This window comes from Halichoerus grypus, chromosome 6 (genome assembly GCF_964656455.1).
Source record: "Halichoerus grypus chromosome 6, mHalGry1.hap1.1, whole genome shotgun sequence".
NCBI lineage: Eukaryota > Metazoa > Chordata > Mammalia > Carnivora > Phocidae > Halichoerus > Halichoerus grypus.
In genome coordinates this window covers 124,432,262-124,449,305 of record NC_135717.1, presented here as the reverse complement: position 1 = coordinate 124,449,305, position 17,044 = coordinate 124,432,262, and the positions used below count along the sequence as shown (strand labels likewise).

Genomic DNA, 17,044 nt, shown 5'->3' with positions numbered 1-17,044 from the left:
TCATGATCCCAGGGTCCTGGGATTGAGCCCCACATCAGGCTCCCTGCTCAGTGGGGAGCCTGCTTCTTCCTCTCCTACTCCCCCTGCTTGTGCTCCTGCTCTGTCTGTCAAATAAATAAAATCTTTTTAAAAATCTTAAAAAAACTTTTAAAAATTTAATTAAAAAATAATATTTTATTTTTAATTGGTGATATGTCTACAGAAGTGTCTCTTCCCCCTTCTTATTGAACATTTGAAAACAAATGTAGATAATGGGCCCAGGTATTTTACTGAGATAGAGTAATAAGTCTATGTTATTGATAAAAATAAAATAACAATAAAAATTTACATGTCTCCTCACTGAAGCAGCTTTTTTCTTAAATTAACAGCATTTATTACTTAGAAACTTAATGATAAAAAAGGAAACAATTTTTAGTGAGATTTAGAACTGGTATCTGTGAATCCCGTAGTAGGCCATTACCGTGTGTAATTAATGTTCTTTCCATGGCACAAGTGGCCAGATTACTCTCCACAGAGATGTTAATGTGGCCCATGAGGGATGGATTTACATTTTCATATACTCCCTGCAGCTTCTTCTGAATCATTCACCTTTTCCTATCTACTTATTATTTTGTCATATCCATTAGTGATATGCAAATATTGCTGCAGTATCTGCTGCTTTCTAAGTTCAGGGAAAAAAAAACAACAACAACCGGGTATTAAGTTGCATTGATTCTTTGTTTTTCCTTTCAAAGAGGCCATTGCTTTAGGAAAATACATTGAAGCACTTTATTGCTACACTGAAGACACCGTGGAATAAGCAAGTGGGACTTAGATGAGTATTAGGAAGGGTTACTACAGAAAAAGGAGGAAAAAAAAAAAGACATTATAACCAACTAAACATTAAGAAGGAAAAGAGAGAAAGGATTGTAAACAGAAAGTAACAGAAACAAAAGAAATAAAGAGGATATAGAAAGTTCTGGGTCAATAAAACATCAGTATTTTCAATAAAAATTTGCAGATGCATTTGTAGTGAAAGCAGACTCAGCTTTTACAAAAATATGGTACAATGCTTTTAACAGAATTCAGTCACACGATAGAACAAATTGGCAAATTCACTTTTTTTAATTTATTGAAGTCCATTCCTATCTATGTCCCAGCTCCAAAAATTTCCTTTTAAAAAAGTCAATTTCTTGATTATATTGAATAATGGTGATCTGTTTACTAGTATTACAGTCTTAAGCCAATTACCTGTTCTATCTGATCCTTAGTATTCTCTTCTGTAGAATGGGAACAACCACATCTACCTCATTGGGCTATTGTAAGTTTTTAATGAGATAGGGTATGAAATGCTCTTGACACAGTGCAGGCACTTAGTTGTATTCTCAATATCTAGTACTTTTTTTTACTATAACTAGTGATTAGTAAAAATAACTAACACATGTCTAGCATGCATGTACTTTTTGAATATTGAGATAACTTGTGAGAAAAAATTTCTCTGTCCTCTACAGGAAATAATCAATTTTATCAGGTGAGTAATATTCTGGATCAGTGATTTTTCCACATGGACTATACTTCAGTGTCACAGATTATTAAGTAAAACAAAAATCTTATCTTTAAGTAATTCACCAATTGGGGGCACCTGGTGGCTCAGTCAGTTAAGCACCTGACTCTTGGTTTCAGATCAGGTCATGATCTAGGGGTCCTAGGATAGAGGGTCACAGTTGGGCTCCCTGCTCAGTGAAGAGTCTGCTTGTCCCTCTCCCTTTCTCTCTGTTCTACTCCTCCCCCTCCACTCTTCCCCCCACTCTGGCTCTGTCTCTCAAATAAATGGATAAAATCTTAATAAATAAATAAATAAATAAATAATCCACCAAGTGGTTCAAAGGTCTCATCAAGTTTAAGAATCATTGTTCTAGATGAATACTTACAAAAGGTATACTCACAGACAAATGGTTATAATATTATAGGAATTATATACAATGCTATGATCCTTATTTAGCAGATTTTTGTATTTATCCATGTGTTTGCTTTTGCTTTTGAGTTTTGTGACACTTAAACTTACCATCTCCTCATTTCACTTAAAGACTATCTTCTCAGCTCTAAAACATTTCTACTTCTTTCATTAAAGTTTTTTTTGATTCCTCCATTACTTAGTAAAGTCACCCTCTTCTAAAATCCTAGAGCAGGGATCAAAAAATATATTTTCCTTAAAGTGATAGATATTAAATATTTTAGGTTTTATAGGCTTAGTTACAACTATTCAACTCTATCCAGCAGCAGGAAATTAATTGGCCACTGAGAATGTAAAAACAAATGGGTGTAGCTGTATTCCAGGAAAACTTCATTTACAAAAACAGGCAGCAGGCTAGATATGGCCCAAGGGCTACAGTTTGTCAACCTCTGTTGCAGACTATTGCTGCTGTCTACCGTTTATTTTGACAATTCTACTCTGGATTGTACCTATAACTGGTACACATACTGAGAATGTCTCTGAAATTACAGTCTCCTCAGGGTGTCAGGAAGGATATCTTACACATAGTTTCAGCCCTCTATGTAGAGTACTTTATATAGAAATGCTAATTATTTACTTATTTGAAATGATTTAAGATACGCGAGCAAGATTTAGTTACCATTAACATCTTAGCTGCATTAAAACATCTACTGAGACGCTGACTCTTGGGGTTCCCTAATGGGCATCCTTATCTTGCTGAGTCTTTAGTCTCTCTATCTGTAAATGAATATAATCTATCTTACATGGTAATAATGAGAATTAGAAATATATATAAAAAATCAGACACACAGGAGGTGCTTAAATAGTATTATTAAAATCAAAAACATCAGAGACCAGCTTTGAAAATTCCTGAACAGACAAAACCAGTTTAGTCATACAAACAAAGCTTAATTTAGCTTATTTAGCAAGACCAACTTGGCCTGGGTCAGTTCTTGCTTATGCCTCTGAAAATCATAAGCACAGCTTAAGCTGGTTTCCAAGGTTGATTTGAGGTAACTACTCACCAATTTCTTATCTAGACTTTTCTAAACCTGAATGCCTCCAAAAACACAGTGGCCCTATCCAGGTTACAAAACAATAGGTAGAAAGCCTGAATATGTTAAGTTGATAGAGAAAATATAAGACATGTAAACTGTCACCAAATATGTACAGGCTGTCAATAAAAATGAAAAGGGATTTATTTTGTGTGGCCTCAGAAAGCTGAGTAAGGACTCAGGTAGAAGCAAGAACTTTGTCACAATTGGAAATGCCTTAAAAAGAATAGACTGCCTCAGTCTATATACTTAAAATAAACAATAGATGGTGGTTTATTAAAGATGCTAAAGAAACAGTACATAAAAATGGAAGGAAACAGATGTGCTCTAAATTCCTTGCACCTCTGTATTCCACTAAATTGTTAAAAGATATATTAATACAGATAATTATACCTGGCCTCCAGAGATCTGTATTACATAGAGAAACTAAGGACTTATACAAATGCAACAATAATAAAATGTTTAAAACAAATAAGACAGATTACAAATGCAACTTTACTAAAATTTTTAAAAAGTTTCTTCTACTTATCTAGAACCTTCAAAGGAAATTTGAACATGGTACTTAAGTTCAGTTATGAAGGTGAGGTTAAAGCTAGAAATGGAAAGAGCAGAAAGTTAGAGCATTTTAAGATGAAAGGACAACATGGCCAAAGGTATGGTGGCAGGAAATAGAATGCAGATGAATGAGACAGAGGGGACAGTTCAATTGGACTCAAGTATGATGATGGTGAGAGATGAGCCTGGAAAAGTTTTTTGCAATTACAGGGACTGAAATGCTAGTCATTAGACCCAGGAATGGGAGTCACCAAAGTGTTAGGAACATATCAGAGAGGGAGGTGTACTTCAGTAAGACTATCTGGTGGCAGGTACAGAATTAAGTGGTATAGTGAGAGGCTAGAGGTGAGAAGAGCCACTAAGAGACTGACATGATTCTAGGTAGTATGTCAAAAGTGCCCAAATTCTGTGTCAGGCAACATCAGAAAAGAGCAAAGTTTGAAAGATTTTGGTTGTACAATTGTCAGATCTCAGCAACTGACTTGGAGATGCAAGACCAGGAGGAGGTCTCAAATCTTCTAGACTAGGATGCTAATACCAGTAACAGCAGTAAGAGCAAAGCAAAGAAGGAAAACAGAGTTCAGAGGATGTTGTTGAAGGTGTCAGTGGCACAGGAAAGGGGAGCTGTCCAGCAGGCACTTGGAAAGGTCGGCCTGAAGCTTATGTGAAGGTCAAGGCTGAAGATAATGATGTGGGAGTTATTCCCACCAAGGAAAATGGATGAGCTCTGTCATTCAACAGAATATACACAAAAGAAAAACTGAGCAGGAGGTGAAAGAAGGAGCTGCAAATAAGCAGTCAGAGAAGTAAGAGGAAAACAAGGAGTACCTGGAAGCCAAAAGTTTAAGAAGAAACAGGTGCCAATATTGCCAAAGGCTGATGACAGGTTAAAACAAATGCAAGCTTGGAACCTAGGATAACATGATTATTACATGATTATACTTAATATATCTTACAAGAAAGAACTTATTCCCTCAAATCAAGGTATTTTCACATGAGATTATCTTTTGAAGAAAAAAAAGAAGACACTCTGATCTCAAGGATAATTTCCTTAAACATTCTCAATTTGATCCTATTGCCCAATAATTTTCAACCGCATCTAGTACCATTCTTCCAAGAGATATATTTAAACATCAGGGGCGTTTTTGGTAATTATCATGGCCGAGGGGAAGCTATCAGCATATAGAGGACAGGGGTCATAGACACTAAATGTCCTGCAATGAAAGAGGCATTCCCACACAAAGAAGAGGGGTCCTGCCAAAATGCCAACACACCTGTTGAGAAACACTGTCACGTGATGCTGTTTATCACTTAATACACCTTTGGCATAGTTGAGAAGAACTGATAGAACATTGGATTCTTACATTTTGGAGAATCAGACTTAAAGTAAGGCAAATATCATTAATACAGTTCATCCCTTAGAAACTGTTAAGTAAATTCATGCCTTTTAGCTTTGCTGTTTATTCATATCTAATCTAGTTCCAAAAGAAATGGTCTTCAAGTAAATTACTTAGCAGGGCAGCTTCTTCTTACAAATTATAATTTGTCTGTGTATTAGCTCTAATCAGAATCTGTTTAGGGGTATAGATGATTAATAAGAATACATTTATTATGTTATTAGGTGAGGAAACAGCCAATGTTTGACATAAAAAGCTTTCTAAAAAATACCAACATTTTATGCAGATCTTTATTTTTCTAAACAAATATTCCTCTTGTGTTCACCACTTGTACTAAATATTTTTAATTGAAAAATTGCTGTTTTAATGCCAAATATTATCAAAAATTAATTCCCAGTTCAGATAATTGAACCACATAAGTCAATTTTTATAGGGCTATCCTAATTGCACAAAACTTTTAACAAAAGCATCTTTATACCACCATTACGTAGCTGTCACTCAAATGCCCTGTAAGATTTTCATGCACTCATTTGGGATTTAAATGAATATTAATGAAAACATTTGCAAGAGGTTTTCATAGTAGGACAGGAAAGTGTTTTCAAAAATATTGGCATCACTTGTTAACACTAATATTTATGAATATGTTGAAAACATCTCTGATGTACCCAAGCACCAATTAATCCAGTGCTAGCTGGACTAGTTTTATTACAGTCAAGTTCAATTTGTTTAACTTGTGGTTAATTTTTCCCCAGTGCTCTTGATTATTACAGTTTAGACATAAATGCACATACCCCCTTCTTGTTTACTAACGGCCATTTATATGGGGTAAATTTTTTTTCTCTAGACAATGGTCCATATTAGGCTATTCTCTCACATTATGATTGTAAACTATTGGATCTCCCAAGTAGGCAGACTAGGCCCCTAGGTTCATCATTTAAGGGATCAGCTGAGAAAACAAAGATTTCTCTTTAAAAAATTTTTTAAGTTCTGTTTCTCACTGAGACTTGGTGTACAGTTGTTTCTCAACACATTTCCTAATCACTTTGATCCAATTTTGAGAAAGGATGTGACACACCAAAATGACCTCTCAGACAATGAGGGTCCATGTAACGGTTTACGATGCAATCCAACACCGTTAGGCCATCTAATGGGAAACACGGCTTTTACAAGGGTTCTCAAATATCTGTTAAGAAGAATAAGCCAGAGATCCTTTAACAACCTCACAGCCTCAAGGCCACATAATTAATATGTACCACTGGCTGCCATTATGCATGTGCTTGGCACGGTGCTAAGCATTTCAGAGGTATTATCTCATTCAAGCTTTACTCCCAATATATGAAATTGAATATTATCCTCTTTTTGTACATGAAGAAATGAAGAAACAGTTTTTGAGACGTTTTCACACATGAAGAAACCAAGATTTCGAGAGGTTTAGCAATTTGTCCTAGCTTGTAAATGGCAGAGCCAAGATCAAAACCCAGACAGAAGAGACTGCAGAGGCCCTGCTTTTACCCTCTTCCCTCCTTTGCCCCAGAGACCTGGGCCTCTAGCTGTGCAATCTGAGCATGTTACCTCTTGGTGCCTAAATTCCTCTTCTGCAAATGTAGATATTGATAGACATAGAGAGTAGTGGCACAGTGCCTAGAACTTAGTAACCATTACAGAAATGTTGTTACAGTACTATACTCGGGCTTTTCAGAGTAGGTGGATTGTAGTCTGCCCAAAGTGTAAAATAAATTGCAGCTCAGTCTCTTCTTCCAAAAAAAAAAATGGAAATCGATTATTGGAAAAGATAATTTCCAGGGAAAGAGTGTCTTTCTCTCATAGCAAGAAGAAAATCCTCCATTTCCTGTCTATACAGCGTCACCCATTAGGCAAAGGATGGGGCTGAATACACCCATTTCTGAGGTGAGGTGCCCTTCTCAAACTGCCTTTTAGCAGTTCTTAAAAACATTTCTTACAACTGCTAAATCCCTTTCAAGTTATTTAGGATATATGTCTCTTATACTGAGAAGGAAATTGAAAGCTAATAGGATATTGTGATGAGCACCAGGTGTTGTATAGAAGTGTCAAATCACTATGTTGTACACCTGAAACTAATATTACAATGAATGTTAACTAACTGGAATTAAATAAAAACTTAAAAAATTTAAAAAAATTAAAAAACTTATATCTAACAACAACAACAAAGCGCTAATAGTACAGGAGGAAGATTAACCTGGATAACCAGATGTGAATTTTTTGAGAGCAGAATTCTACCCTCATCCATCTTGGTAACCACAGTGCAGTGTCTGGAATGATTCCAGGGGTTCAAAAATAGCTAGTCTATGTTTTAGGTGTTTTCCATACACGTTACTCCTCATAATAGCCCTTCAGGTAGATACCACCAGCCACATTTTAGAGATAAGAAAAACTGAGGAGGAGATTGTTAAATAATTACTCAACCTTAAGAAAGTACAAAACTGACCTTGAAGTCTATGTCTAACTCTGAAGTTAATTACTTTTTTCCATGTGAATGTCTCAAAAAAAAACCAAAAACCAAATAATAACAACAACAAAAAACGTTTAGTGAATGAATATAGAAGTAAAAGTAAATGCAGGAGACTTCCTTTTATTCCAGATTCATGATTCAGGAATATGACTGTGGATAAGGGATATTTCTATAGGTCACTCTGCCCTTCTTCCTTCAGGAGGGCTCAAGGCTGAGAATATAAGCCAGGTATTACGAAAGGGTAAATACATATCCAGAAATAAACTGAGCATTTATAGGAGGATTCAAGAACTTGGGACACTAGGAAACGGGTGTTAAAATTTCAGATCACTTACCATTATTAAAACACTCCCTGGGGGCGGAAAGCAGTATGTAATTGCAAACTGCTGATGTGAGTTTTGCAAAAAAAGTTTCTGACTTTATGAGTTGTTACACAACACGTTGAGTTGCTTAAGGTAGTAATCCTTCCCTTTCACTGAATCATTCAGTTGCCCGTTCGCTTAGATTGCTTTAAATGCAATGTGTTCAGAAGCAGAAAGTGGAGCTAAGATTGCTTCACCAGGGCTAAATAAGGGTCACCTTGTTCAACCCTCATCTACTCTCTGTAGCCACCACCCAGCTTTGATTTCTTAGCCACACTCCCCAGAAATGCACACTTAGTACTTGTGGTTCCAATGACACTGACTTAATGCAACTTTTAAAAGTTTGCAGCCCTCTTGAGCTCTCAGCTTGTGTTTAGCCATAAAGCACGCGGTGCCAGGAAAGGGCATCTAGCGCCCACTGTTTCCTCCTGCCCAGTCTTTTTCCCCTCACCCTCATAATGGCTCACTATTTTAATTCTTTACTGTGTCTCTTTTTTGGACCAGGAAAGGGAGGAGGACATGAAATATTAGTTTTCCTACAAACACCAGCCAGCCCTCAGTCAACCCAACCCACTGAGTACTACTCCTCCAGGAAGGGATGATAGAGTCACTTGTAGAGAAACCGCTCATCATTTCCTGTGTGTGTGTGTATTTTAATATCCCTTGAGTAAACCACAAAGTGTATGTGTGTGTGTGTGTGTGTATTTTAATATCCCTGGAGTAAACCACAAAGTGTGTGTGTGTGTGTGTGTGTGTGTATTTTAATATCCCTGTAGTAAACCACAAAATCCCCTCGCCAGCCCTACCAGGAAAGTGGCCTTGGTCATGACCGCCCTTGCCAAGGCAGTCTGCAATCCTTTTCGCGGAAGTAAGGAAGAAAAGGGGCTGCAGAGGGCAGCAACTTGGCAGCACCCTCCGAGAGGAGGCAGTTCGCACCGGAGCCGCGTCTCTAGCCTCCCGCAATACCTGGCCAGGCCTGGAGACCCCAGCGTGGCGCAGCGGCCCAGAAAACCGGCGTAATACAGGGAGGCGCAGGCCCTCCTCGGCCCCCGTCCAGTCAAGCTCCCTTCTGCCCGAACGCAGGCCTCTCCCGCACACATCTTTCCATCCGCCTCCGCCCCACTATGCAACCTGGGGACCAAAAAATTAGGAAGACGACACCTCCTCCTCTTTTGTCCCCTCCTCCCAGCCTCTCCGAGCCCCGATCGTCTGCTACAAGAAAAGACCCTGCCTACACACACTTTCACCACCACTCGTCCGCAATCGCTGCGGCAACGAGGCCGCCCCAGGGTGCTCGCGGGCCTGGGACGGGATGCTGGCGACAAGCGCACCAGGGATACGCCTGTTGGGAACCAGCCCCGAGAGACTCGTGGGCCAAGGAGAGGGGGAGCTCCGCGTGGGCAGAGTCTCCGCGCTATCGCCCAGACCGTCGGCACCTCCCAGCCAAAAGCACGCGGGCGCGCGGGCGCTCCCCGCCCGAGACCCCCTCGGGCCCACCTCCCCGACGCGCGCGCGCCCGAGCCCGCGCCGGCTGCGGCCCCCTCAGCTCCCGCGCAGCTGTCCGCGCGTCTCACTGACGCGAGCTCTACTGCTGCGGCCGCTTTGGGGGTTTTTGTCTATAAAAGGGCTCGCTGGCCAGCTCTGCGTCGGCGCGTTTGTCACCGGCTAGCCATTATTTTTACACACGCGTGCGGCTCCGCTGGCAGCTGGTTTGGCAGAGACACGCTCGCCTTCCTCTCGGCCGGCGCCGCCGCCTCCCCCCCTTCCTCCCGGGGTGTACTTACTTTACCCGGTGTCTGGCACGGGGTAGGCGCTGCAGCAATCCGTTCCGCCCCCCCGCCGCAGCCGGTTCGCCTCGCTGTCACCGGGTGAATGGAATTATTTATTTATTTATGTCCCTAGACTTGTCCTCGCCCGCCGCTGCCGGGGGAGGAGGGGGAGGAGGGTGGTGGGGAGGCGCGGCTGCTGAGCGCCCTAGTGGGTGCCTGGGAGCGCGCGCCGCTGGGTGGGGGGAGTGGAGGAGGAGGGCGGGGGCGAGCGCTCTGGGCTTTCCGCGAGCCGGCGGGCCGCGGGTGGGGGCGAACCCCGCCCTGTGACTCAGGGCCGACTGAGCATGCTCCCAGCGACTGTCACCGCTGTAGACACTCTCTGGGGCTCGGGGCACACAGAGTTTAGTTTGGGCCAAGGAAGAAAGTCAAGAATCGGATAGGCAGAACTGTTGTTCGGGATCGGTCATGACACGTTTTACGGAAGCACTTTGGCGGCGAACCTAAGCCAGGTGTGCAGGAGCTCTGTTTAGATACCCTCTGGGAGTTGTGCAATCTATATGAGAGGGAAAGCATGCATGGGAGAGGAGCCTGCACAATGCAGGGAGATTTGAAGATTCTCATTGTGAGTGTGGCAGGAAAGTGTTGGGCTGTTTTTCCATTGAGGTCTTTTTTTGTAGCGAAAGCATGCAGTGTTGGAGATTAGGCTCACCAACCAAAACACTATAAGGGAAAAATAAAATTTACACCGTGGGACAAGGAGTACAGAAAATAGTACAAGAAGAACTTAAAAACAGGAAAGAAATGAAGGAAAGTCACTTGTAAATAATTCCTTCCATTTTTAGTTTCTCAAATTATTTAATTCTTCAAAGTAGGAGTTAGTATTTGTCAATGAATAGTGCTAGGGATAATGGTAATTCCACAACCATTGGTTTGGTTTCTTCTGCCTTTATTTTTTTATTTTTTTCTCCACTGTCTAAAACATGTTTCTTGAGGAAGCTGGAAAGAGGAAGGGCTGGAAGTGAATATTTAGTAACACCAAAGATTGGGTTCCTTAAATGTCTTTACAGTTGAACTACTTCTTAGAAGAAAAGGAACAAGAAGAAATGTGGGCTTGAATTTGAGAATTGGTATTGGCGTTTTTCTGCCAATTTAACAGACCCTCACCTACAATACACACACATCTCTGCTCCTGAAAAGTGGAAAAGATACAAAGTTATGTTCACCTTAGATATTAATATAACTTCCTGGAAGCTTTTCTTATTTATTCTAGAACTGAAATCATTTATAAGAAGCCAAGAAAACTTAGTTGAAATAATTGAAGCTTTGAAGCTACAGGGACAGGAATCAAAATGGTAATAACAGTAACTGTAATAATAATAATAATTACACTTATTTACTAAGTGTTTATCATTGTCAGGCACTGCCCGAAGCACTTTTATGGGTTATTTCTATTAATAAAATAACCCTATTCGATGAATACTGTGATTTTTCACATTTTACAAATTTGGAAATAGACAAGTATGGGGAGGAAAACTTTTTCCCTCTTACCTTCTATGTTCTTTGCTTGGCCTAATAAGTAAACTGACACAAGGCAGATTAACAGGAGAAAAACAAATTCATATGTCTAGGAGCCCATAAATATATGAGACACAAAGAAGTGACCAAAGCAGACAAGGTTTATTTATACCTCCCTCTAGGCCCTGAATTCTCTATCTCTGGTGATAGGGATGTCTTTCTACCTCCTGGTACTGGGAGGGTAACTTCACATGGGAGATTTACTTCCTGTTTTCAGGGGGACAAAGGAGGGTCAGAGTGTCCTTCTTGCACTGGCTGTTTCCCATGTAACTTTAATTCAAAATAATCAATATGCCAAAGTGGCATATTTGAGGGTGCCATTTTCTGCCCCCTTCACAAGTTAAAGTCATTTAGCTAAATTCACATTGTCTTGCTTCTGCCACAGCTAGTTTGTAGGCTTGTACAAAACTTGAATCTTAGTTTCTGCAGCTATAAAATAGAAACAATATCAACTTGTTATTGCTGTCATAAGATTTAGGTGAGATGATATATGTATAGTAGATGGTAGATAATACAAGGGAATAAATGTTGCCTATTATTAGTAATTTCAAGGAGTTTGGAAGACAATTTTACAGAGGAAGGGATGTTGGAAACTAAGGAACTAAGGAAGGCAGAAAATTGCAGAAAGAACTAGCTTTTTTGAACTAAAAATGTGTAAAGTGACATTTATATAAAATATAATAGGCATTTGTTAGTGATAGGATGTCCAGCAGTGACTATAAACATTTCGGTTTCATTACGAAAAATAATGTTAAATTTTGAAAAGAAACAACACTAGGTCACACATCTCTAGGTCATGTTCTTGAATGTTTGCTATTGACATTTTTCCTATTCATTCATCACTCATTTCCTTTCAAAGAAGAGAAAGAAGAAAGACCATATATTCCCTGAATTTTGACCCCATTCTCCATTTTCCTTCTTTTTGATTTTTTTCTTTTTTTTCTGTTTTTGTTTGTTTGCTTGTTTGTTTTTACAGCCCAACGTTCTTGTTTATTTAACTCATTGTCAAATTCCTAAAATCACTACCCATAGCATGAATCATAACTGTAGCAAATTTTTTTTTGTTGTTTTTTTTTAAGTCTTGTTTTTCCAACAATTAAAACTCTGGATCCAATTTACCTACTGCCCCAGTGTTAGTATTTGGGGATTCATCTTTAAGTTGCCTTATTGCTATGGCTAGGCATGCTATGTAGATATTTGGTTGGATTAGAAAGGAATCTGAAAGGAGAATTAGATGGGAAAAAATCTAGTCAATTTATCCCATGACATAGTGTTAATATTATTCAGAAGTTGAGAAAAGAATACAATTAAGGGAAAAGACAATCCATATGATCAGAACTTGAAATGCTTTTGGTAAAATTTTTTGCCTGGATTTCTTTTTTTTTTTTTTAACTTTTTTTTTTTTTTTAAGATTTTATTTATTTATTTGAGAGAGAGAGAATGAGAGAGAGAGCACATGAGAGGGGGGAGGGTCAGAGGGAGGAGCAGACTCCCTGCAGAGCAGGGAGCCCAATGCGGGACTCGATCCCGGGACTCCAGGATCATGACCTGAGCCGAAGGCAGTCGCTTAACTAACTGAGCCACCCAGGCACCCTTTTGCCTGGATTTCTATTCATAAAATGAAATAACAAAGAATAGCAGTGGAAGAAACAAAGAATAGCAATATACTCAATATTCTAGCAGCCCATTTCCACAAATAAGTAAACTAGTAAATACATAAATGGCCTATAAACTAATAAAGCTCAAATGTCTTGCACTGTCTACCTACAGCCTCTATCCTCAGCTATGAGGTTCTCTACCCTCAGCTATGAACCCTCAGATTCTTCATTCCTCAGCCATGCCATATCTTCTCACATTTTGCTGACTTTTTGCATTCCCCCATTTTCTTTTGTCCATGTCAAACTTGTCTGAGCCTTGTTTTTCCTTCAGGTCCAGCAAATGTGTCATCACCTCTCCAGCATTTCAAGGATTCCTTCAATAAGAATTAATTCCATCTTCCCCTGTGTTCTTTTTCATAGAACATTGTGTGTGCCTCTATCTGGAGCATTTTCTTTCTGCTTTATGTTATGGCTATATTATAATTTTTTTTCTGTCTCCCCATCTATTAGGTTGTTGGAGGACAGAGATGACATTTTATTCATCTCTGCAGTCTTCCAGTATCTGGCACAAATTCTTGCAGACAGAAGATAATAATGTTTGCCAATTGGAGGAAAGAAACGATAGTGTGACTTTAAGGAACAGATATATGGTAGAGGTTGTTGGTGCTCACAATATCCATGATCTGCATGATATTACATTTCCCAACTTCTCTGACAGTTATATTGGAATCATGTGACTAGTTCTAACAGAGTATGAATGAAAGTGACATATTATCATTTCTGGGCAAAGGGAGTTAAGAGCCAGTGTGCTTCCTCCATTTTTGCCTTTCTCACTCTCATGTTTTAGATAGAATAGCTATAAAACAGAGTCATTAAAAGATAAAGACGGACTGCTTATCTTACACTGGACTTTGTGTGAGCAACAAACCATTACTGTGTTAAGCCACTGATATTTTGGGCATTATTTGTTATGAGGACCTAGCCTAGCTTATTCTGACCAATACACGATGTTACTTAAGAAGACTATAAATCATAATGGAATAAAGACCCAATGAAACGTTGAGATTAAGAGAATGCTTTAATATGTTCTTAAGTCAAGGCTAAAAATAGATATTTCACAACCGAAAATTGATATTTAACAGCTTTTTTCCATGGCAAGACTTTGTGAGACCAAAGTAGACTCTGTGTGTGTGTGTGTAAACTACACACAATAGATTGATTTTAACTAAGAGCAAAAGGCCAAATGTCCAAATATTTCCCCATAGCCTGAGTGAAAAGAAGCATGTACCTGCCATCCAGTGGCGGCATACAGTGACTGAGATTGTAGGCGACTAGCAGCTGTGAATATGATTGCTCTGACCTGGTTTCATAGAATGTACAAAATATGAAAGACCTCTGTCCACTGCTTGTAGATTTATATCTTGAGTACATCCATATAGTCTACTCTGGAAATACCTTCTATGGAAGCTTCCCATTGAATTGTGGAGGATGCAAATCTCATCTCCTTTTACAAAGAATAAAAAAAGAGAGGGACTCCTAGGTGGCTCAGTCGGTTAAGCATCTGCCTTCGACTCAGGTCATGATCCCAGAATCCTGGGATGAGCCCCACATAGGGCTCCCTGCTCAGCGGGGAGCCTGCTTCTCCCTCTCCCTCTGCCACTCCCCCTGCTTGTGCGCGCTCTCTCTCATAAATAAACAAAATCTTTTTTAAAAAGAGAGAAAGAAAACATTGTGTTGGACATTGCTGTATGATGTGACTTTCCATAACTATACAATAGCCCAGAGAGGTCTTTTGTCAAAATAAATGACCTTTGGAGCTCTAAAAATCTCTTGATGGATTCTGCATTTAAACTCCTGTCCATTGATATTTTTCTAACTTTACATTTTATTTAATGCTATCTGTAAAGTGAGCTGAAGGGATTCTAATTGTAAGTGTCTTTTAAGATTTTATTTTTAAGTAATCTCTACACCCAACATGGGGCTTGAAATTACAACCTGGAGATCAAGAGTTGCATGCTCTACCAACTGAGCCAGCTAGGCGCCCCCGAATATTTTAATTATTCTGAAGTATATAAAAGTTTTCATTATAAACTGTAAACCTTTCTGGCAGGGTTCTTGTAAATAGTGGCTTATAATTATTTAATACTTAATGAATTTTATGAAATAAATCAATGAGGACTGAATATGGTACCAAGGAACCTAGGTTTCAGTGCCTTTTCTTGTGCATATAGTCTTGGGTGGGTCACTTAATCTTAGCTTCACTTTCTAAACCTCTATGGTACTTTCAAGCACTTCAAGGGTGCAAAGATCCACAGAATTTTGCATAATTTTAACAAATGAAAATATTTATGTATGGTAGAGTTTTTTTCCTAACTAACCAAAAAATAGGTATTTCCTTATATTTTGGACAGCAGTATTGATCAGGATACGTTTTATAAAATGCAACAATAAGGTTACCTGCTTAACTTGTAACATTGTGTAACTTGCCCTGTGCCTGGAATGTCCTTGAAGATTGAGTCACTGTTTGCATTTACATAATGCCTCCCAGGTCACAAGAGAGTTTCATGCTAAAATACTCTCAGCTACCTGCCTCTCAGTAAGCTAAATTTTCAACTGCCCTTACTTTATTTCTTGGCTGAAGTTCAGGCCATATTGCCATTTCGTTTTTCATTCAGAAGCTCTTTTTCTGCTTTCTCTCTGCCAGGAATTGACCCAAACTGCATATTTGTTTTGTGCCATTTTGCTATGTAATGGTAATTGATTTCTTAATGTTGGCTAATTTTCCTGGGATTATGTTGATAGTGATCTTGAACAATCACTTGTTACAAATTTTTTTCCCAAGACATTATCTGTATGAGGTCAGTTACACGAAATGTGGTATCAGTTTCAAATCCACAAAATGTGATTCTGCCTTTAGCTCTATGATTTGAGCTGGAGCCTAGCAATGTAAGTTGTCGCCTGAGGTTTATTGATCTTGTATTTTTTTTATCTTGGTCCACCAAAATTTCATTTCTCAACACAGGTCCAGAGTCAAGAAATCCAATAATGACTTTGAAATATTTATCTTCATTTATTCGGCATATTTGTTAAGCAATCTGCCAGGCACTAGGATAAACTTTTTAGTTTTAAGTAGTGCTTCTCTCAAGAAGCCTATACACTATTTATTTAATTTTCAGACTGATTCTGATCCTAATGCTGTGATTACCTCCACCGCATAATTATGTTTGTTCATAGATACACACCAGAGTATAAATATTGGGATATTAGGTTTTTTGAATGATATTCTTTGCAGGTTTTTTTTTTTTATCTAAACTGGAATAGACCACCCTAGTCATTGAGTTGAAGAGTTATCTACAGACCCAGAAATATGTTTCAAAAAAGACATAGAGAGTTCTTCCTCAGTAGCCTTTATGGAGGAGAATGAGCTTTTTTTTCATGATGTCAAAGACCAAAACAGAAATTGTGGATTTCTTTGTCAATATACCAGGTTTATTTCATGTTAAATACACTTGTATTGAAGCATAACTTACATACCTTAAAATGCTTGCATCTTAAGTGTATAGTTAGATGAATCTTAACTACTACTCCCATCAAGATTTAGAGAACTTCCGCTATCCCAGAAAGTTCCCTCTTGCTATTTTTAGTCAATCTGCTGTGCAACCCAGGCAATCATTGATCTGGTTTTTATCATCATAGACTAGCTGGTTTTGCCTATTCTAAATGTTATGTAAATGTAATAATTTAATCTGTATGCTTTTGTAACTGACTTCTTTCATTCTGCATATTTATCTTTAATTCATCCATTTAGTTATGTGTATGCTTTAGTAGTCTGTTCTTTTCATTGCTGAGTAGTGTTCTATTGTGTGGAAATGCCACAAATTCTTTATCAGTTCACATGTTGGTGGATATTTGAATGAATTTTATTATTTGCTTCTATAAATATTTAAACACAAGTATTTCTGTGGACATATGTTATCATATCAAGTTTGATTTTTAATACATACAATAAAAACTTTAAAAAAAGCAATACAATGTCTGAAATGAGTATTTCAGATACTCAGCATTTGAGTAACTGGATGTCGGCCTACTTGGGCACTTCATTAATGCACTAATTTGTCAAAGACACAAATCTGTTTAAACTTTACTTTCTTCATAAGTAGTAAAAATTTGATTTGGTTATTAAGAAGGGTCAAACAGACAATGTAAATGGAATTGCTTTCTAAGTTATAAAGCTTAACAAAATGAAAGGTGGTATTCCCTTATGTAAAAT

The 17,044-nt window shown here is 38.6% G+C and overlaps 1 protein-coding gene across 4 annotated transcripts in view; it reads right to left on the bottom strand.

Annotated features, from left to right (window-relative positions):
• Window positions 1-9,804, bottom strand: part of SLC16A7 (solute carrier family 16 member 7) — a 179,148-nt gene extending 169,344 nt beyond the window's left edge. For 3 of the 4 annotated variants that reach the window (XR_013449244.1, XM_078076195.1, XM_036073846.2), the window contains exon 1: window positions 9,617-9,804. The gene's annotated coding sequence lies outside the window, so the exon portion shown is untranslated. Of the gene's footprint in view, window positions 1-8,798; window positions 8,964-9,616 lie in introns of those variants that run through there. The other variant, XM_078076197.1, reaches the window with a different exon arrangement.
• Between the last annotated feature and the right edge of the window lie 7,240 nt (window positions 9,805-17,044).